We start from the raw sequence: 8682 nt of genomic DNA, 5'->3' as shown, positions 1-8682 counted from the left end.
TCGGCTTCCGCTATGATAAACAATTCAGCGGCTGCTATATTAATTGTGCACGGAAATCTATTTTGTGTAAGCTGTAAGTGAAAAATACACATAACCTAGTCATTCCAAAGGAAGTGCACAAACAATTGAGCAATAAGGTGTGGTTTGGCCTGGTATTAAGTGTATATCATTTTAATATGCAGTGGTGAATATTTATATTAAAAAGAACTAACTAATGATAAAAATAAACAAGAAGGGCTAATATTATTCTTTATCCTATAATAAAGTGGCCTAGCCATAGTAATATTGGGTCTTCTTATCTGCTATATCTGTTGATAGACCATATTGATTGGGCCGGGATGAGTCCCTTCTTCCGTTCAGCACAAGAGATGAAGAGAATCAGAAAGAAGCTAGCCGTAGAAAAAAAAAAGAATTGCACAGCTCATCGGCAAATACTGTGATGGGAATCCCCTTTTTCATTCGCTAACTGACAATGCTTCCCATCTCCTGGTGGCAAGTCTTTCGTCGTCTCTCCAGAACACGTGCCGTTGTGTTCCAGGCCTGGCCTCATCGGCAAGATAGCAGAGAGGGGATCAGCATGCAGGGAGAAGCAGCATCGCGGCGATTTCCCGAGGCCAGGCATGGAATTGCGCCAATGTGCGGCCTCATGAGGGAGCTCGGGGGAGGCAGCTGCTCCAATGGGTTCACAGCGTTCCTCCCATCGAAAAGCTTCTGCACCATTGACGGCGTTGCAGGCCTGCTCCGCCTCTGTTGCGGTCATGCTGTCGCGTCACCCCTGCCAGCTGATGTAGGCTCCGGCGCGGTCCGCGACGGCGGCTAGTTCGTCTGGGGCCGGCAGTTCCGCCCGGACCTCCTCCTCCGCGCTACCCTGCTCCCTTCCCATGCCTCCAAGAGGCTGCCGCTCTGCCCGCCAGCCGTCTCCGCCTCTTCTGAGCTCGTTGGGTGAGTGCTGATGATTCTCTGTACTCTGGAGATTAGACTCTTGTTGGTCGTTATGTTCAGGCTCGGTTGGTTTCCCCTCTTAATCTTTGATTATCAGAAATGAAGATGCCAAAGTACCTGTTAGGAGACCATGTGCTATGGATTATGTAAATGTTCACGTTTTTTAGTGCATTATCACTCATACGCTGCCACCCTAGTATTCAGGCTTCTATGCACAAAGATTTTTTGCCAACTTGGAGGCCAGCATGTCCCAACGAAAGCTCGAGAAGCTGGTGCCACTGATGGGATGAATTATGGTGCTGATTGCCGAAGCCATACTCTGCAATATGGGATTGCCGAAGCGATACTCTGCAATATGGCATTTCGCATGGTATTACTTTTATCTTCTATGTGCTATCAAGTGATTAGCTGTGCAGAACACTCCGTTTTCAAACCACTTAAAATTCATTACAAAAGTATATTCCAATATTCAGTTTGCAGAAATTCTATGTTATTTTGTCCCAGCAGGGTACACATGAAGGAGAAGAGCTTGGAGGCTATGTTGGAGAATGGATGAACATGCCGATGTTACATCTGTCAAAATCATAGGATCAAGTTAATTCGGGAGCATTTCACATGCGTTCTGACTATGACTATTAACAGGTATGGTTTTCTGGGCAAAATTTACTAAGAGTGAGCTTCTTTTGCTTGTGCTAGCTAATATATCGGTATGCTTCAAATATTTTTTTTGAAGTATAGAGCTAATTTCCTTCCAAAGTAGGTAGTTTAATTTCAGTATATCGAAACCTTATTTTTTTTCTCATAAAAGTGAAGCCAAATAGTAAAGAGAAAACAAAAATCTAGTACAGGAAGATCGCCTCTCACTATTAAGTTAACTGGTCAATTAGAAATAACATAAAGATGTGTAAGATCAAGAGTGCCACTTAGTACATTGATTGCAACCACACAGTGACAAACTAACAACACATAATCTAACATGATGTGGAAGTACATGGACTAATCCACAAACGCGTATCTATACTTGGTTGACTGTTCTAGGAAGGTATAACACTAAATATCAGCAGTCAACATCGAAGAACAGTGAAGAGGATTTTGTGGACACATCCTTGCACCGGCAGACGAAAATCGTGGTTAAGAACCTTGGCCTCTTAGCATGGACAACATAAAGCCGTTCTCACAGTCGGCACATATAGCTACAAACAAATGGACTTGACGCTAAGAGAAATCCCTACAAAAAGAAAATACAATTCATTGAGTGTACAATATATTTAGAAAGGTGCACAACACAAATAAGACTAATAAAGTTGCCTACATATATGTGATACAGAAACTTAACATGCCAGCTGGAGCACACAGATTGCATCAAATAAAAAGTTCTTTTTAGTTCTGAAACATCCTAAAAAGGGCAAAATTAAGGAGAGAAATTAGACATGTAAAAGTACAATACATGATCAAGGAAAAATGCACCACAAATATACATATACAAATAAATGCGGATGCACATGTATTCTAGAGATTATTAAGTACTTCTTGATATACTATATTTCTTGTTTCTATTGTAGTGTTGTTGCTTCCATTTTCATCAAGTGCATGTACCTTCAACCCTTTTCTCAAAGTCACTCTTGATATAGAAATATAAAGCTAGCCATGAGAAAGAGTAGTTTTTGGTAAATATCTGCCCTTGGCTTTTATTAAATGTCATTGTATCTCCTGCAATGAATAACTTGGTGCACATAGATTCTTAAGGTAACCTATAACTTCGGAAAATGACCAGAGGATGCTTTCTTTGCTATCTGAAAAGGGACAATAACCCCACCTCTTCATGGGGAAGGTTTTCAAACTATGTTATCGTCTAGCGCAGTTTTTGGCGCCACCTCGTGCTCCCCCTAATGTGCACCGAGGAGGAGGCAGCAGGGGCAATCCATGAACCTCCTATTGAGCACCCTGAAGGAGCCACACAAGATGTTTTGCACAATAGAAAACCCTCAACCACAATTATTACAATTAATAATTGGATGGTATATAGTTCACCAAAGAATTAGGAAATTAAGAGCAAGCCGTGATTACTTAACCTCATTGTAAGTGGAAGTGTAGCAGATTTTTGCGATGCTAGGCATGAACACCACACGAGAACAAACATGAGAAGAAACAAAGAAGATATATTTTAGTACTTCTTGGCTCAACATGCCCTACTTAATCAGTAGTAGAGCAAAGAATTAGAGGCCTGAATACTGATCAAAGATATACTCAGGTAAAAAATCCAATTTAGCAACGAAAACTAAACATGCAGTCACAACATTGCGTTACTGTGAATACTGATCAATAAGGCATGCCGCATCTAGTTTGTAGTCCTTCTAGGCATCTAGTAACTTATTGCGTTTAGCATTGTCCAAAAAGGGCGGAAACATATCTGAAGATCCACATCAACATCTATATTTAAAAAATGCTAACAAAAGTAATACACTACTGAATTCGGTGGATAAAGCTAGCACAAATCAAAGCATTGACCTTACTCCTCTGAATATTGTTTATATATTAGTTGAGTTAAGGTTGTAGTTTCTGTTCAAAAGCTGCAAGATAAAAGGAACAACTCGCAGATTTTAAAAAAATCCTCTTGTGAGCTGGAAAGCAATTAGAAAGCAACTAATAATGACATTAGCAAGAGGTAACTATACTTAGCTTGAGATAGTAGCTTAGCAATTAGCAATCAACTCATAGGGATGAAGAAATCCTTACACTACAGAATAGCATTACAAATCTGGAAGATACACGACTGCCATGATTGAATCAGTGAAGCTTTTCATGCAAATTGAGATCCAATAAAATGCTTCATCAGCTGCAAAAGAACCGATAGTTGCCTTCAGAATAAGCCAAGAATGAGCTGATTGGTCTGCATAAAGCCAGCAAGGTAGTGATGCTTCTTTAGCAAAGGGATCCCGGAGGGACTTGAATGCCAATCTGCATATTCATAGTCCATTTGGAATGTTTAGTAACTGAATAAAGTAATTGATTCTTATATGACGGGAAACAATTATTTCATGAAACTGAAATACCATCTTTAGGCAAATATGATGGTCTGTAAAACAATGAATTAAAATTAAATATGATTGACATTATAAGTAGCAGGTATATAAGAATTATTATGTACGGTGAAAAAATTTAAAACCTGAGGTTTTGAGTTAGTTTACGGTAAAGAAGGTTTCGACTTACTTCTCTGCAAATCTTCACAAAATCCATTCTAAAATTATTTGAGAAACGCTCTAGACTACAGCTAGCCAAATAAAAATGAGATGAAGACACTCCACACCACATGGCAAACAATACCTCGCAGAATGGTTTACCAATTATTTTTTCCGAAGATAAAACATTCCGAGGTTTCGATTTAGTCATCCGCAAATGAATCATCACATGGATCATAATAGGCACTTGCTAGCAAGATATGAGCACCTTTTATTTATATGCTCTCTCCTAGTTTTCCGAGAACAAAATACAAAATAACAAAACATGCCATAGGTGAGGAGCAACTACAACCACAAGTTTCCAAGGTAGGAAAAACACTGCTTAAATAGCATACATGCCTCTGACCTGATATTTTTAGAAGCAATATTTGAAAATCTGTACGTGTTAATATCGTAATCTATACTCTCATGCAAAACAGTATATAATGTAAATGATAGCACTGCAAAACCCCCTACAAAAATTAAACCCCCACCAGAACTAAAAATGATTGACCCATAGGAACTCTAAAAAAGTTTTATATTATAATTCAGAAAGAATGCGCAGCTGCACAGTTATTCCAGATATCCTATAAAGTTTGCCCAACATCAGATTCATTTGTATACTCCTCATTTTAGATAGAATCCCTTCCATCTGCAGCGAGTGTGTGGTTCAAAATAGAAGGAGGCAGCAATAATCAAAGAATTAGTGCCTTTCAAAATAGGAGGCAACAATAATCAATCATGCCTTGCCTAATCCAGTTAACCTTTTGATCACACGACCTACAAAAACAACACAAAAACTGAGAAGCAGACCATGTACATGTAAGTGATCGGGTAACAACAGTGGCAGATACCATCTGCATGGTGCCAACATAAGATAGAAAATGTTCATCCTTGAGCACCTGCAAATTATACTTTCCATGAAACCCATAGATTTCTTCTAATTGGAAGCAAGCAAGTCAACAAAGCAAACTTGAAATCCATATAAAACCTGAAGGTATTGACTGTAATTTATAGCATACCTATACAAACACACAAGAAACGGCAAAGTTCACTAATGAGCAGCTAGCTCCCTGAATCATTAGGCCATGTTTCACACAAAAGCATAACATCAGTATTAAACGCAAAAGAAAGGATGGGGTTCATGACAGTGGGAATTTCTGAATATTTTAATTGTAGCTCCAGCCGCTACCATGCATATATGGCCTCTGAATCTGCAAGATGTGTGAAAATCATCACAAAATGAAATTCCTGATACCACCATATTTCAGGATGCTCTCCGACAAAACCACCGTTGAAGAAATATTACTTGTAAACATATGCAAGGGTAGTTTTTTTAATGTAGTGGGTAACTACTGTTCATCGACAATTATAGTTCTTAGGTGTACCAATGTGTCACTTGCAGGTCCGGTAGGCACATCAATTAGTATACAAAGTTTCTTCTCCTCCACCAAGATTAATAGTTCGTAATGCTTCTCTGAAAAGGAAATCGTAACTTTTTCGGCGGTAGACAAATTAGAGGTCATACCACGACGTATAACCAGCTTGTTGGCGATAGATTGAACCACTGTACAACCTGGCACCCTTTTACATTGAGAGAGTGGTTGTGCATTGTATGCATGATGAAGAAGTGCAACACGGTCATGTTTTATTCTGCTTAGTGCCACTAAAAATTTCCCTTGGTATGCGAACAACACCTGCTTCCACCATTCATTCTGATATTTGCATAGATGGATATATCTCTACAATAAAGTTCTAATTATAAAAGGTGGAATAGCAGAAGTGAAGTAATATATTTGTATTCATACCTACGAGTAGCAATGGGTTGCTAAAATTGGAATGAATGCCCAATTATGTGAGTTCTTTGTGAGAGGGCGCACCTGATAAAATACAGTCCTATATAAGGACATCGGAATCTATATGGAATGCATTTTTTTATTTACTGCAATGAGTATTATAATTAAGCAACGTAAAACCCCAGAGTTAGTGTATTATTTTATCCTTAAGTAAGAAGTCTGACTATTCTTCTTTGACAATGATAGTGCCGGTAAGAAAATAAATTTCACCATGCAATGTGATGATAAATAATGTGATGTTTCAGTATTAGCCTAATAGAGTTTTGTCTATCATTGCAATTTAGGAAACATATATGGAGCTAAGATAATCTAAAGAGTGGAAGAGCACAACATAATAACGGTTTTTTACCTACTTCATACCAAATATTTCATGCTTTTTAGGTATGGGCAGGTTTAGTACACCAGCTTCGAAAAATTATACATCGGCATGCTGCCTACGTCCATATTTTACTTCATTTCTAAAAACTGCAACAAACTTCAGATATGCGTCACCAGAAATTGTGTTGTGCAGTAGGAAAGTCACCTAAAATAAAGGTGATAATAGAGTGCTAGTTAGATTTTGCTACAACCAACATATATTTACCTCACTTTACTTTCAAGAAACTGCAACCAACTGTATATGGAATAAGAAAATAGCATAAAAGATGCATGTTCCTTGTATCCCTATTTCCCTTCAATTTCAATAAATTTCAAAAAACTTCAAATATGCATCAGCGGACAGTGTGATGTATAATAGATAAATCACCTGAAATAAAAGTAAAACAGGCTGTTAGATATTGCTGGAGCTGAGCCATCGATAGCATTGTCATGTCCTTTTTGAAAGATAAATTAAGAAAACAACATTGTAATGCACAACAAGAATACGTACAGAAACAAAATTGGGTACAACACCTATATCTTGCTGCAGCTGACATTGGAAAATTTATTTGTTACACCAATTCACAGGATAGAAATCCATTGTTGAGCAGCTGCAAAGAAAACCAAGTACTAAACCTGTCACATAGAGGAAGAGAACAATTGGATGACAAAATCTGCACTAACCATGGATGGCATAGAAGATATCCATAACAGAAATTGGATCTAGCAACTTAATGGATATAAGATGTGAAAAAGTAAATGAAAAATGGTAGGCGGCCATCTTAATAAATACTTCTGAACATAAAAAACAGCATGCATCTTTCATCAACTAATGCTATGCATCATTTGAATGCCCAAAAAATAAACAAACTCGCTTGGTTAGAAATCGTTCTTTTTTCTACATATGCTACATTCTGCTGTTTTGATACAATCTATAGGCAATGCACATTTTCCCCTTAAGTAACTAAAACCAAATTCAGAATTACCTGTAGAGCGAATATAAGAGATTGCAAAGGCAAAACCAAATCCATAGGTTACAACTATAACGAACTAACCAAGTTACAATAAAACATTGCATACTTCCTTCATTGTGCCAGCAGATGCTGCCCACGGATGCTGTTGCTGGTCATACAACTTCAGGCCTCCGTCGTCGTGTTGCCCAACGGTGTCATAGCGGAATCTGTTGGTCATGTCCAAATTGATGAGGTCCTTGATATTTAAAGTATAACCCAAAGATTCATCATTGAAAATATGTACTGTCATGCCAATAGATTAACCCTCCAAATCATAAACCTCCTGTGGATATAATGGAGAAAAAACATTGCTCCTGTTCTAAATACAAAATACTTTTACTTATTTCCTAACATATGCATTTTTTCGAAGCAACTATCATAATCTAATCAAGTAGACCTAGGAACAAACAAAAACTGCCACTTTAGCTTCACAAGAATTAAACATGGGATGGTGTGCATTAGTCTAGGGAAACACAGACATGGCATGGAACAGACATTCGTTGTGCTCAGCCAATCTCATTTAGCCAATTTACCTGCAGATGTACCAATGGCCATAAGCAGATCACCCAAACCAGAAATCCATCCTGAATTATGCATCCCTCAAGTTAAATACCAGTTGCATCAATCACCAACCTAGTAGGAAGCAAGCAAGCCAGTAGATCAACATCACCCCACATGCAATCAAATAGGGAAACGGCTAGGCAAGCAAGCCAGCAGATGAACATCACCCCACAAGCAACCAAATAGGCAGATAGCTAGGCAAGAACACATGCATATATAGAAACCAAAGACACAGGTCGCACACAACAAGGAACTATGAGAAGGTACCTTGTTAGGCAATGGTAACGATCACCATGGCGAGGCGACTCCAGGTGGTGGCGACACACCAGAGACCCTAAACGCTGCACCTCCATTTGAAACCCGCGCACCCCGTCCTCCATCGAGCGGCAACGATGATTCCGGAGTCCTCTAGCCTGGTCAAGCAGTGGGGAATCAATCTAACAAAATTCATTAGCAATGTGTGCTGCATGAAAATTATTTTTTAGATTGCATGCTGCAAAATTGGTCACCAGTGGTAAGAAGGGGGTCGGCAGCCCACGTTTATAGATACAACAGGCTTCTTCCAAGTCTATAGATACGTGGCACGAAAATTATTGCATCCTATGAATTTTCCTCTAATCACAATAATTGGTACTGTTGGTGGCAGCAGTTCTTTGGCCCATTTGTCTTCATCCCAGATGTCAATGTCCCCTGTTGTTGCCGCAAAATCTTCATATGAAAATACATTATCTAGTT

The 8682-nt window shown here is 38.7% G+C and overlaps 1 long non-coding RNA gene across 3 annotated transcripts; it reads right to left on the bottom strand.

Annotated features, from left to right (window-relative positions):
* Window positions 1–1808: 1808 nt before the first annotated feature.
* On the bottom strand, window positions 1809–8370 carry LOC127294460 (uncharacterized). 3 transcript variants are annotated; one of them, XR_011743015.1, is made up of 6 exons: window positions 8215–8370; window positions 7920–8019; window positions 7454–7553; window positions 6885–6984; window positions 2539–6761; window positions 1809–2170 (listed from the first exon to the last, which is right to left on the bottom strand). It is a non-coding gene; the product is annotated as an uncharacterized lncRNA (long non-coding RNA). The 3 variants fall into 3 exon arrangements; XR_007846653.2 differs by having other exon boundaries at window positions 2759–6761; XR_007846656.2 differs by having other exon boundaries at window positions 2759–6761; window positions 6908–6984.
* Window positions 8371–8682: the final 312 nt, after the last annotated feature.

The sequence above is a fragment of the Lolium perenne genome, chromosome 4, assembly GCF_019359855.2.
Source record: "Lolium perenne isolate Kyuss_39 chromosome 4, Kyuss_2.0, whole genome shotgun sequence".
NCBI lineage: Eukaryota > Viridiplantae > Streptophyta > Magnoliopsida > Poales > Poaceae > Lolium > Lolium perenne.
This window is presented reverse-complemented; position numbering and strand designations above follow the sequence as displayed.